The 12,352-nt window shown below is 37.7% G+C and overlaps 1 protein-coding gene across 1 annotated transcript in view; it reads left to right on the top strand.

Annotated features, from left to right (window-relative positions):
• Aptx (aprataxin) overlaps nucleotides 1-12,352 on the top strand; it is a 52,455-nt gene that overhangs the window by 21,012 nt on the left and 19,091 nt on the right. The gene's annotated exons all lie outside the window — the stretch shown is intronic.

Here is a 12,352-nt window from a genome sequence, read left to right as displayed (position 1 = left end):
ACTACCAAGGGATATGAATTACACGGGGCCCTCCCCGATGGCGCAGTGATAGCGTCGTCGCCTTGTAATCAAGGGGTCCCGGGTTCGATACCCGGTGGAGGCACAAGTGGTTCGGATCCCACTTTAAACTGTAGGTCCAGTCCCGATTAGCCTTACTGTGCATAAAGTGGACTTAAAACAACATATCAATCGAATTACACGGCAGTTAAAGGTGAGAACTCAGCTGGCTTTTGTTAGTTACTGCAAATTTTTCTCAACTGGCCTTTTGGTAGAGGATATTAACAATAACAACTTTTCTTTGTTTAAAAAAATAGACCTGGACAAACCTGGAATTTAAAAACAGACATTTAGTAGACACCCTGTTTATAGATCTCTAGCTCAAAGAGATGAGCTTTTAATGGAAATTTTAATGAACATCACTTGTTCATTGGTGTGTAACTTCAAAAGTAATTGACATGGAAACGTAAGATTTTTGTTCTACAAAAGTATAAGCAACATCACCAAAGGTGTAGTGGTAATGCCATCAACTTGTAATCAAGGTTTCCTGTGTTTCATACCTGGTGGAGAGACACAGTGGTTCAGATTCCTCTCAAAACTGTAGGTCCAGCCCCAATTAATGTGTCATAAAGTGGACTTGATAGGGGGGGGGGGAATCGGAGCTATGGCCAAGTAGAATTTGCATAAAAATTGTGATGATTTGATGTGGACTTACCCACATTTGAAATCTAAATTTATTTTATTTTTTGGAATACCAGAAAATGATGATCTGTTGCCTTGTTTTTGTTTAGTTCACATAATGCACTAGCCCTGTAGCAGATCTTGGTATATATGAATAATTCAAATATGTTTATGAAGAAACAAAACACAAGATTTGAACTCTGCAAGCCATAATACACACTGAGCTGTTTCCTGCATCATGGAATCACATGATCGGATTATCACCTGCACACACATCATTGAGCAGTGTGGGCAGAACAACATTTTAAATTTTCCTCTGTGTAAAAAACAATATTTTGTTGTAATAAGCATATTACTTTAAAGTTATAGCTTTTTTAGAATCCTGCAGTAGTTTTAAAACACACTGTGTTACATAACGTTTTTCATACCCATGGCAATGGAAATAAAGAAATTATTATTATTATTATAAAGTAAACAGAACATGACTAACAGCCATGATCATTATTCACTTTAAACACCTTTGTGATACAGTTCAGAACTACTGCTGCTGTTTGCCAGAATTGGAGTTTTTCACTTTTTTTTCCATCGAGAAAGATAAATCTTACGAATTTCAAGTGGATTTTTTGTTGCATGTCACATTACGTAAAAGCAGATAAATGGGAATGGATACTTTGAAAATGCTTATATTTGTGAGGATTGCATAATTATTATAGCCCAAGCACTGGCATACCCAGGATCTTTGTTTCGGAAGGACCTGGAATTATCAAGGTAGATATTACATAGCTGGTTTCTCGAGGGGGAGGGATACGCAATAAAATAATTTCATAATCATAATTTTTAACCTTCATTTTAAAAGTTGTTCAAAAACAAAAATGGTAATCGGGGTTTACATTCCCCATTTTTTGTTTTTCCTGAGTTTTCACTGCTTTCATTTGAAAATTTTGATTTTCTCAAACTTCACCCCCTCTGCACATACTTCATTGGGTCCAAGTGCTGTTTGCTTTATGTTGATATCAAATAGTGAAGCTTTTTTTTTTATTATTTCCTGCATCTTTTTTTGCATAACCTTTTCTGTCCCATATATAGGGTGGCCAGACGTCCTCTTTTATCCGGACATGTCATCCTTTTTAGGTGTCTGTACGGTGTCCGGGCAGATTTTTTAGAAATCTGTACATTTCCTCCTTTTTTAGAAAAAAGTATAGGATCGACCATAGCAAATGTTCTGCATAGAAAATGCTTCCACACGTAATGGGGCACGTTAAATATGATAGCAATGCTCACCTAGCATCTGGGAGCTGAACAGGATCACTTTCCCAACTGAGTGATTAGAAGGGAGGATCCAGAAAAGTCTGTTAAAAAAATTCCCATCCCGACTTCGGGAAATGATTTCCAGAAATTTTGAGATCCCGAGCAGTTCGGAACTTCCAAATGGTCGTTTTAAAAAGTGGTTAATTCTTGATGTTTTCTGCATTTTAAGTGTCTTGGCACTTCTCGGAAATTCAGGGTGGCGACAGACCTGGAAAACCTGGAAAACCGGGAAAAGTCAGGGAATTTGAGGTGTCAAAAAAAGTCAGGGAAATGTCAGGGAATTTCGTCTTCATTGATTTTTTTTATTTATTTATTTTTTTTTTTATTTAAAGATATCGTTATGGAACTCTGCACGGGAACAGGAAATCTCGTTCGCAAGTTTCGGCCTCAACTTTTAGGCCCCTTTTATGCGCAACACAATCACGGCGCCAGAAACCAGTGATGGCAGGAGGAGAAAAAGAGAGAGAGAGAGAGAGAGAGAGAGAGAGAGAGAGAGAGAGAGAGAGAGAGAAAAATTTCTCTCGTTCGGGCTTCTCGGCGGGAATTTTAAATTCGAACACTCTTTGGAGGAAAATTGTTATAACTCGGGCACTATGGGAGCAATCTACTTCGGATAACTTTTGTTTTGCATCTAAAACATCAGAGCATGCAACCGTGCACAATTCAGAACGCCGGACCGAGGAAGGGGGCTTGGGGGCACGTCCCCCTAATTTCAATGAAAAAATTTAAACAGGAATTTGCCCCCTCTTCTCCCACTACTTTTGGGATAAGGCGCAAATTTTAGTATTCTTTCCAAAGAATGGACATTTCTCAAGAGAATGAAACATATTTTATGTTCTTGGGTGCTATACAAGTCGAATAATAAGCCAAAATGTGATTTTTTTAAAATTTTTTTTTACGAAAAATAGGTAATTTGCATTTTTGGAGGAAAATTGTTACAACTTGGGCACTATCGGAGCAATCTACTTCGGATAAGTTTTGTTTTTCAGCTAAAACATCAGAGCATGCAACCGTGTACAATTCAGAACGCCGAACCGAGGAAGGGTTTGGGGGGCTCGACCACCGAATTTCAATTTTAAAAAAAACATAAAAATCTGGAGTTTGCCCCTCTTCTCCCGCTATTTTGGGGAAGAAGGCGCAAACCTTAGTATTCTCTTCAAGGAATGGACGTTTCCAAAGAGATTGATTGAAACATGTTTCATGTTCCTGGGTGCCATACAAGTTGAATAATGAGCCAAAATGTGAAACTCTGTTCGGAAATGTGGCATTGATATGTTACGGAGAGGGGGAGAGGTTGGTCATCAATATGAATTTCCCAGGCTTGCTCCAGACCTGTGTCAGAGTTCCACCCAAATATAAGAGTATGAAGGTCTAAAAAGCACATTCATTTCATAATCAGCACGATGATACCATATGGTATCATCGGGGCAGTACGACCTTACTCTGATGATACCATATGGTATCATCGGGGGAGTAAAGGTTTAGTTTAGCCTCTAAATATTACGTGGAAAATGCATTGAATTATCATTTTTTCTTGTCCGTATGGGAGTAGTAAGGGGTCTTGTCAACAGATGGAGGGGATAAGAGCGGATGGTGTCGTCCGATAGTAAGGCATTTTGTTGGGCAAACTGAAGGAACATGGGAAAAAATAGGTTCTATTGATACATACTATTTTTGTCGAATATCGCCACCCGACAAAGTATCTCACTACAACATGCGACGGAAATTGCATGGACTGCAACATCCAACAAAAATCGCATGCATAAACAAGAAGAGCTTTACACTGAAAATATGCTGCTGGAATTTTATTACTTCTGGCTCACCTCACCTTATTTAATGTAGCAGTGCTTACGAAGGTTTTCTTTCATCATCCTGACGTATTACTGGTTTCGCACAAGTTAACATACGTTTACAATGGCATTGCACTATTATTAGATATCAAGAAGAATCCAACCAAACGGGATATATATTGAATACTATCACGAAAAAGTGAAACATAAATCTGCATTGGTGAACGTTATAAAAATTTGCAAGTGCATGCTCGCAACCTCAAATTTACTGCAACACTAGTATTGCAATGAAATTAACGCCACTCTCTGTCCTGTCTGTTTGAACTCGTGAGAGATGGTCATTAATCTCTTACTGAGTAAGGTTAATGTCCAATATTATGAAATAAAATACTAATAATAAAAACGTAAATATTTTAATATATTTACTCGAATCATTCAATCATAAAAGCAAATCACTTTCTTCAAGAATTGACTTTTCTCTGCCAGCCCTGCTAAATTTTCACTTTCCATCTACTGATTTATACAAGGGGTGGCCAGAAAGTAATTTCCGATTAGTAGGGAACCGGAAACGCCAAAACCGTGAAAACTGGTAATTGCTGCGAAGTTATGTTGAGGAATGTGCAGTGATGTTTGGACACATTTTTGGTCTTTCGAAATATCGAAATAATGCGAATTTCGCATAAAATGCGAATTGTTGGCATTTTTAGCGATTTTTTTTAAAGAAATGTCCTAAAACAACGAAACATTCTTGTCTTTTCTAGGCCATGTTTGTGTACATAGAACATGCAAGTTTTACAACATTTTACTCAAGAATAAACTATAGCTATACTTATACGTACATGAAATAATTCCGACAGCCACATTAAATCATGTATTTCCAACGATTTTTTCAACTTCTATCGAAACCATTTGCATGACAGAGCAAAGTGGCAGGGTTCTAACAGGAGATCGAGTGCGTATCTACCGTCACACGAGAGCCACATCTTCGTATTTGTCGCACGAGATATGTTTTGAATTACCATGCTAAGTGCGCACCATCGGCATTTGTCGAGCGAGTAATAATGGAGCTCAGTCATTAGGGCATCTGACTACTATGCGAGAGACCCGGGGTCGATCCCCTGCAGGGGAGAACCGGGATGTTTTCCACCTATTCAAACTGCTCCGGCACTCACCCAGCATCATATGAAGCTGGTACCTTGAGGATACTTTGAGGGATAAATGTAGCCAGGAGTGTGGTGCTGATCACATCACCCCCACCTTCGACCGTGATCAAGAAAGTGTGGGACCCTAACTCCACACCCCTATACACCTTCATGGAAAAGTGCAGGGGAGCACTTTACTTTTACTTCCTCAAAAATCTGTTCCAACATATCAAACTGTCACGAAAGTATGTAGACCATGTGACCTACAATTTGAAATAATAGTTTAAAAATCACAATGGACTATTAAGTTTCGGTATATCTGGCAGATAAATGTTCTAAAACAAAAACGCGAATTTTGGGAAACGTAACACTAACAAGTGAAAAAAAGATAATACCAATTTTTGGTGCCATAATATATCGGTAGCTGTCACGTGAGATTGATTGATTTTAATTTTTTGGGTGCGTCGCCACTTATGGTCATTATGCACCCTTCAGTATATACGGGGAAAATTCCATTATCTAAAATTCTTACCTTAAAATTAAAAAAGAGGTATGGAAAATAACTTTCCCAAAATAACTTTCAAGATACTGTATCAAACTCTCACGAAGAGACGTAAGCCATGTGACTTACAATTTGAAACAGTAGTTTTAAAACACCATGAAGGTATAATTTCAGATATTTGCAGATAATGCGATAAAATGAAAATTTGGAATTTTGGGAAAAATAACACTGTATAATAAAAAGTAAAAAAATAAGAAAATACACCAATTTGAAAAAAAATAACAAAACATCAAAGAGTCTGCCGATTAGGTATAAATAAAACAAGAATATCAGTTGTAATTTCTTGCATTAGTAACAGTGAGTCATAACCTAATTTTCGGCATAATCACCACCGTTGTTCTGGCATTTGTCGTAGCATGGCACTAAATTTTGTATGTGCATGGTATATGTGTCTGACAGCAAAGACTGGAACTATCTCTACCGCAGTGTAGCTGTCAAATCCTTGCCCTGCCAGAAACCTCTTCACTTAAGCAAAGAGATGAAAGTCGGTACATTCAAGGCCAGGGCTGTTCAGGGAGTGGTCCAAGATCTCTCACCTGAAGTGATGCAAAAGGTCCGTGTGTGCTCAGCTGTATGGGGTTGTGCACATTCGATTGGCCTTCCGTGAATTGTCTGCACCATCGTCTGACCATACTATCACTCTCGACGTCCGGTCTTCACACCTCACACGATTGCTGGTGGCTCTGTGCCAAATTCTGAGCGTGCAATGTAGGCTACATCGCAGTCGGTGGGAGACTGTGTGAGAGCTGCAATCTTTAACCTAGAACTGTCCTAAAACTGCTGCCTTGCAACTGTACCAGATTACAGCTACATACCACTTCTTCCTGCCTGCATGTGTGTGTGTCGCTCTCCGACCACTAGTGCTGTGTATATACACCATTGGAGCTTTTTCAGGATGCCCCTCGTATATGAACTTTCATAAGCTTTTATTATTAGTGTTTTCCTGTTTTAATGTGTGGTTAGCTAAATCAGGTACCTATACAATGCAATTCTATAAATTCCTTGCGTTAAATTTCTAATACCTACATACCCTTTTCATCAGCATTAATGGTATAACTGCATGTTGTCAGTTTCACATTACTTCACTTGGATATACTGTACTGAAGCAGAAATCCCATTGATAATGTAAGGAAATATGACACTTGATTTTGATCGATTCAATTGTTTCACTTATATGCAAGAGTTAAGTTGTTTGCTTTACAGAGAAAAGAGAAGTAGCTTTATGCATTGAAAAATGAGTCCGCACTCATGGTTTTTGCAAGCAGAGGGCTCCAAACCTCAGTGAAAATATTAATATATAATACCGAAAATGTATAAGGAGACTGATAAATTACAAATTGTATTTCTTAATCAATCTCTCTTCACTCTTATCTCATTTAGTCGTAACTTTAAAAATAATGAAGTATTTTGTTTTAAACTTACTGCGTATGACAAAATTCCGTAATCCTTCCCTAGCTTGTGAACTGTAATAATTTTCCAAATTCACTATTTTGCAGTTTGAATTCAAATCATAGAGAATAGAGAAATTAAGTCAATTTCATAGAAGATAATATTGGTACTTAACAAAACCATACGTGGATCTGTATGAGTTTATTATTTCCATTTGCAAAAACATCGATTTTGTTTAGTTTGTAATTGTCAGGGAAAAATGTAAATTTTGTCCTGGAAAACCTGGAAAAGTCAGGGAATTTCATTTCTGCTTGTTTGTAGCCACCCTGAAATTGTTAGCTTTTATTTCAGAAATCGAAAGAAAGGGAAATTATGTCAAATTTGCGATTTCCACAACGTCGGGGAATTTTTTATCCCTGGAAATTGCAGATTTTATCCGTCCCAAACATCGGGATTTAAAAAAATTCCCCGTCCCGACCAAAAAAACTTCTGTCCCGCAAACCCCTAGTCATTAGTATGTATTATTGTAACTCGTTGCTTCTCAATCTGAGACTTGTGAAACACATGTAATTTGAGCAGTTCCTTTTTGATTGACTGATATGGTGTATTTTAATTCCCTTTTCTGCCTGTTTTGCTAATCGCGAAGATGAGGATGAGCGATGATATGATGATTTTGATGAACGGATACTCACAAAGAACACCCATGCCCAGGCTGGAATTCAAACTCAGGACCTCTGGAGTTGTGGCACGGTGTGCTAACTACTCCGCCACAGAGGTTGGCCAGTTCTTTTTGAGTCATACATACACAATACATTAGCACGTAGTGAGAATTTTGATTATTAAGTCATTTACTTTTATGAAGCGAAAGTGTAAATTCATCAATGATCTTGCAAGAAAATATCCAGCTTTTAGAGGATGGAAGAAACGAATATGAGGTAAAGTGTAAGGTGGCTGTCACTTTCCCCTCCTGTTGAAAGAGTGCAAAAATGTTCCTGGCATAAAAATCATATTTCCTGACACAATCTAAACTATCTAAAATTTAAGTTCTGTTTTTGGAAATAAGTTAAAGCGAAGCTTACTTGTTACATTTGCTTACACTTATCGTGATATTGCATTCTAATATCCAAGAATTGTAAAAAGAGTAAAATTCTGTGCTTCAAACTATAGATATTCTTAGTTATGATTGTCATGTGCTAAATAATATGATTAGGAGATTGATTTCGTTGCTTAAAGGTAAGAGGAAATTATTTAAAAAATCATCAGATTTATATTGATTAAATTATGAGTAGGGACGTGAAGTTTTCGCATTAACGATAACACCGAATAGTTGAAGAAATCACAATAAAGTGTCTAAAATGGATTTGGGTAAGTTAAAGAGTCAAGTTTTTGGCATTTCAGAATCGCGAAATAATGCGAATTATGCCCTTTTTCAGAATAACACCGAATTTTGCACTTTAACGTGAAAAACGTCACGAAATATGCAATATGAACTAGGGATAACACTTCTTTTGTTCAAAAACAACTACCTGAAGTGCTATTTTATCTGTCGTTTCTAGCCTAGCTGGTGAAAGTTCAATTCAATAGAAATTGTCACGCTTCATTATTGCAGTTTGGTGCAGACATGACCGACAGTAGGATATTTAACCTCTTCCTGAAATAGAATTTGCTCGGGGGAGGGGGGGAAGGGGATCTTCCCAGAAGGGAAATTGATTAGGAAGTGGAAAATTTTCAGGCAGAACCACCTTTTGTGATTCGTGGGTAGGGGGAGGGGTTGTGTATGCGAGTGTGTGTACACAAAACGCCTAATTTGAGGTCGCAGAGGGATTTGCTTGGCATTGTTGGAGAAAGTGATATGTATGACTATTTTCAAAGATTTAGGTGATATCATTCAATAAATCAAGAAAGTGTGGGGCGTTACCCCCACACCCCTTATACGCCTTCATGGCGTGGTGCTATGCACAGGGAGCACTTTACCTTTTTTCATTCAATAAACATTTCATATTTACTGGCTGATGAGATGAAATAGTTTTCCAAATGGAAGAAATTTGGTCATTCCTAACAAAGGCCTTTGTCATTAAAACTAAAATTTGCCTCAATTTTCCAGAACTAAAGCAATGTGAAAATCTTAATCATAGAAGGGACAGTAAGTATGCATGTAAAAATAACCAATTTTAAATTAATAACACCGAATTTTGCCCTAAACCGTGAAAAATAACACCGAATTTCAGTAAAAAATAACATCGAAATTCAGGTGAAAATAATACGAAAACTTCACGTCCCTAATTATGAGTAATGGCAAATGAGTTGCCATCTTTTGCGGTGTCCTCTTTTTTATGACTTTGTCCTCCTCTTTCACCATGCTCTGTCCTCTTTTTTACATGTACGAGGGGGTATCAAAAAGTTTTAATTATCCCCATGAAATAATTGAGACAGAAAGTTGAGTTTTATATCCATTTATTGTGACTTCTCTACATAGTCACCATGCAGAGTTACACATTTCTCCCAGCGTTTTTTGATCTGTCGAAGACCATCATTGTAGAACTCTGCAGATTGCATGGCAAACCAGCGCTCCACCTCCAATATGACATCGTTAGTGTTGTCAAAATGGCGACCCCGAAGTGGATTCTTCATATGTGGGAAAAGGAAAAAGTCACTTGGTGCTAGATCGGGAGAATAGGGTGGGTGCGGTAATAATTCATAGCCACAACGGTGAGCTTCAAGAACCGCTGCTTGCGATGAATGAGCGGGTGCATTGTCCGCAAGGAGACGGATCCCTTTGGAGAGCATGCCCCGAAGTTTTTCCTTCACAGCATCTCGTAACTTCCTCAGAAGAGAGCAGTCGTATGTCCCAGTGATAGTTTCTCCCTTCCGAAGGTAGTCTGTAAGGATGACCCCATGACAATCCCAAAACACTGAGAGCATGACCTTCCCAGCAGACTTTTGCACCTTTGCTTTTTTGGGGGGAGGGGACGAGTGGTGCTTCCATTGTTTGCTCATCTCTTTTGTCTCAGGATCATATAGGTAGATCCAACATTCATCCATAGTTATCATACGGGCAAAAAAATCTTCCTCGTTTTGTTCCAAAATGTTCAACATCTGACTCGACATGTCACGCCGTGTTTGTCTCTGAAGAGGAGTGAGCAAACGTGGAACCCAGCGGGCCGACACCTTAGACATATGCAATTCCTTATGAATAATATTCCAAACACTACCATAACTGAGTCCACTTTGTCGCATGATGTTTTGGATAGTTATGCGTCGATCTTCCAGTATCAGATCCTCGATTTTCTTCACTGTGGCGGCATCACCCATGGATGATGGGCGTCCAGATCTAGGTTCATCTGTAACAGACATGTGACCTGTTTGGAAATGTCTCTTCCACCTCACAATAGTGTCATAGGATGGGCAATCACCACCATACACAACTTTAATTTCTTCATGAATTTGGCGGGCATTGTGACCCTTCAAATGCAGAAACTTAATAACGCTGCGAGCTTCGATCTTCTCCATTTTGCACTTTACTGACAACTAGCGCCACCTATAAAGAACAGAAATAACACACATTAATAATTTTCACTACAGAACACATAGAAGGTCTAATGACTACAGAAGCAAAGTTTCATCGAAATCACTCAATAAATTCTGGGGGATAATTAAAACTTTTTGATATCCCCTCGTATGTGTCTGGTCACCCTACCCATATACAGTATTGGCGAAATTATTGGACTTATTGTAAAAAAGAAGCACATTTCCTAGTTTTGAAAGTGTTCTAACTAAATATATTTAACGATAGTTATAACTTTTTATGGGATTGAACTGTTTGTCTGCTTCAATATAATCTTGTTTCTTTTACTGTGTCCCAAGAATAGATTGCAGCACAATTCTTTGCATATTCGCAAAAATGCTTGGAACAATACGTACATTGTTTACTGTGTTTTTTATGCTATTGTTTGGTTATTACAAAGGAAATAATATCAATTCTGGTTGTTGTAAGGGTGTTCTTTATTTGTATCTTCGGAGCAACACGTAATTTCATAAGCCAAGTACATGTACACAACAAGTGATTAAAATGGGCTCAAGAAGAGCCAAAGGTGGTCATACGAAGTACTGACAGTGCTTGTAGTGTGTATAACAATGCAATGTGTATCACAAAACATTAAATATGTTAAATATATCTACATAAAATGAGTTTATCTGTGTTTCATATTTTCAACTAATGAGTCCAATAATATGGCCAATACTGTATTTCCATACAGATATTTCTCAGTGAGTTGGCCATTTTTTTGTTACGTTTGACTATTTCTTAGCACTAACCGATACCAATATCAGTGGTATCAGAACCATGAAATAACTCCAATACTTTTCCAGAGCCTGAGTGTCTCATGGAGTCCTTAAAACTGCTGTGCGACACTTTCATGGGGCCTGGACATAATGTAATATGCTTATTTTTTTTAAAAAAATTACAAAAACACTGTGGAAAGAAGTGGATCCAATGATTATCTCATCTTCAATTATGAATGCTCTGGTAGGTTGTTGTGATATCATATTTCCTATGGGAAATGTATAAATATTCTGAAGTGCTTTGAATTGTTAAAATTTTCAAGTAACAGTAAAGGGTAAAGATGAAAATTTTTAAGGTTATCCAGTGCTGTTCAAAGTAGTATTGGCTCAGCCCTGCTCAGTAGTGGCAATTAGGGGGGGGGCAGGCAATTGGGCCTGCTATTTGCATTATCTGTGGAACACTTCAGGTAACCTTAATGTTTTATTAACATAATATGTAGGATTGAAAATGCTTTATCACTTTTCAACATAGTCCACACTATATGCTGCACATAGGCAAGCATTTCACTAATGCATGGATACCTGATCACTTACGCACATCTCTTGTTCATCACTGCCCATACCGAACTTAATACCATCAAGTGCCCGAACTCATTGTGAGTAAAGGTGAATATGCAGGATGGAGTCAGTGATTTTATTCAACCAATGAAATTGCGTCAAACAATGGCAAGTTAGGAGCTCAATTACTTGTGTACTTTTTACAAGAAATCTATGTCTCACACAATTTAATATTGTTTACAGCTTTCAAGTATTTAAAATAGTCTGCAAACTTCTAACCTACATTTGCACCAGGGGCACAGACTTGTCAAAATTATTGTGGGGGGGGCTCTTATCACTGAAATAAATGAATGAACGACTCACTCTCTCCCTTTTTTAAGTTTTGGCCTCCGTGTTCGGAATCTCATAAAAGCCCATGAATTCCTCAAAATTATCAAAATTTTTATTCACAGTTCTAATGCAGAATATTAATTGTCCACGGATGGATATGTCACAAGTTTCGTCAACCATAATAGCAAAATATTCCCGACTTTTATTATCTGCTACCACAGAGCACAAAACAGATCTCCCTAATATGTCAATTATAACGAATACTGTTATAAATATCTTTAATTGTGTACTGTATTTATTTTTATGATGTGTTT

Source organism: Lepisma saccharinum, chromosome 15 (genome assembly GCF_977018435.1).
Source record: "Lepisma saccharinum chromosome 15, izLepSacc3.1, whole genome shotgun sequence".
In the NCBI taxonomy this organism is placed as follows: domain Eukaryota; kingdom Metazoa; phylum Arthropoda; class Insecta; order Zygentoma; family Lepismatidae; genus Lepisma; species Lepisma saccharinum.
This window is presented reverse-complemented; position numbering and strand designations above follow the sequence as displayed.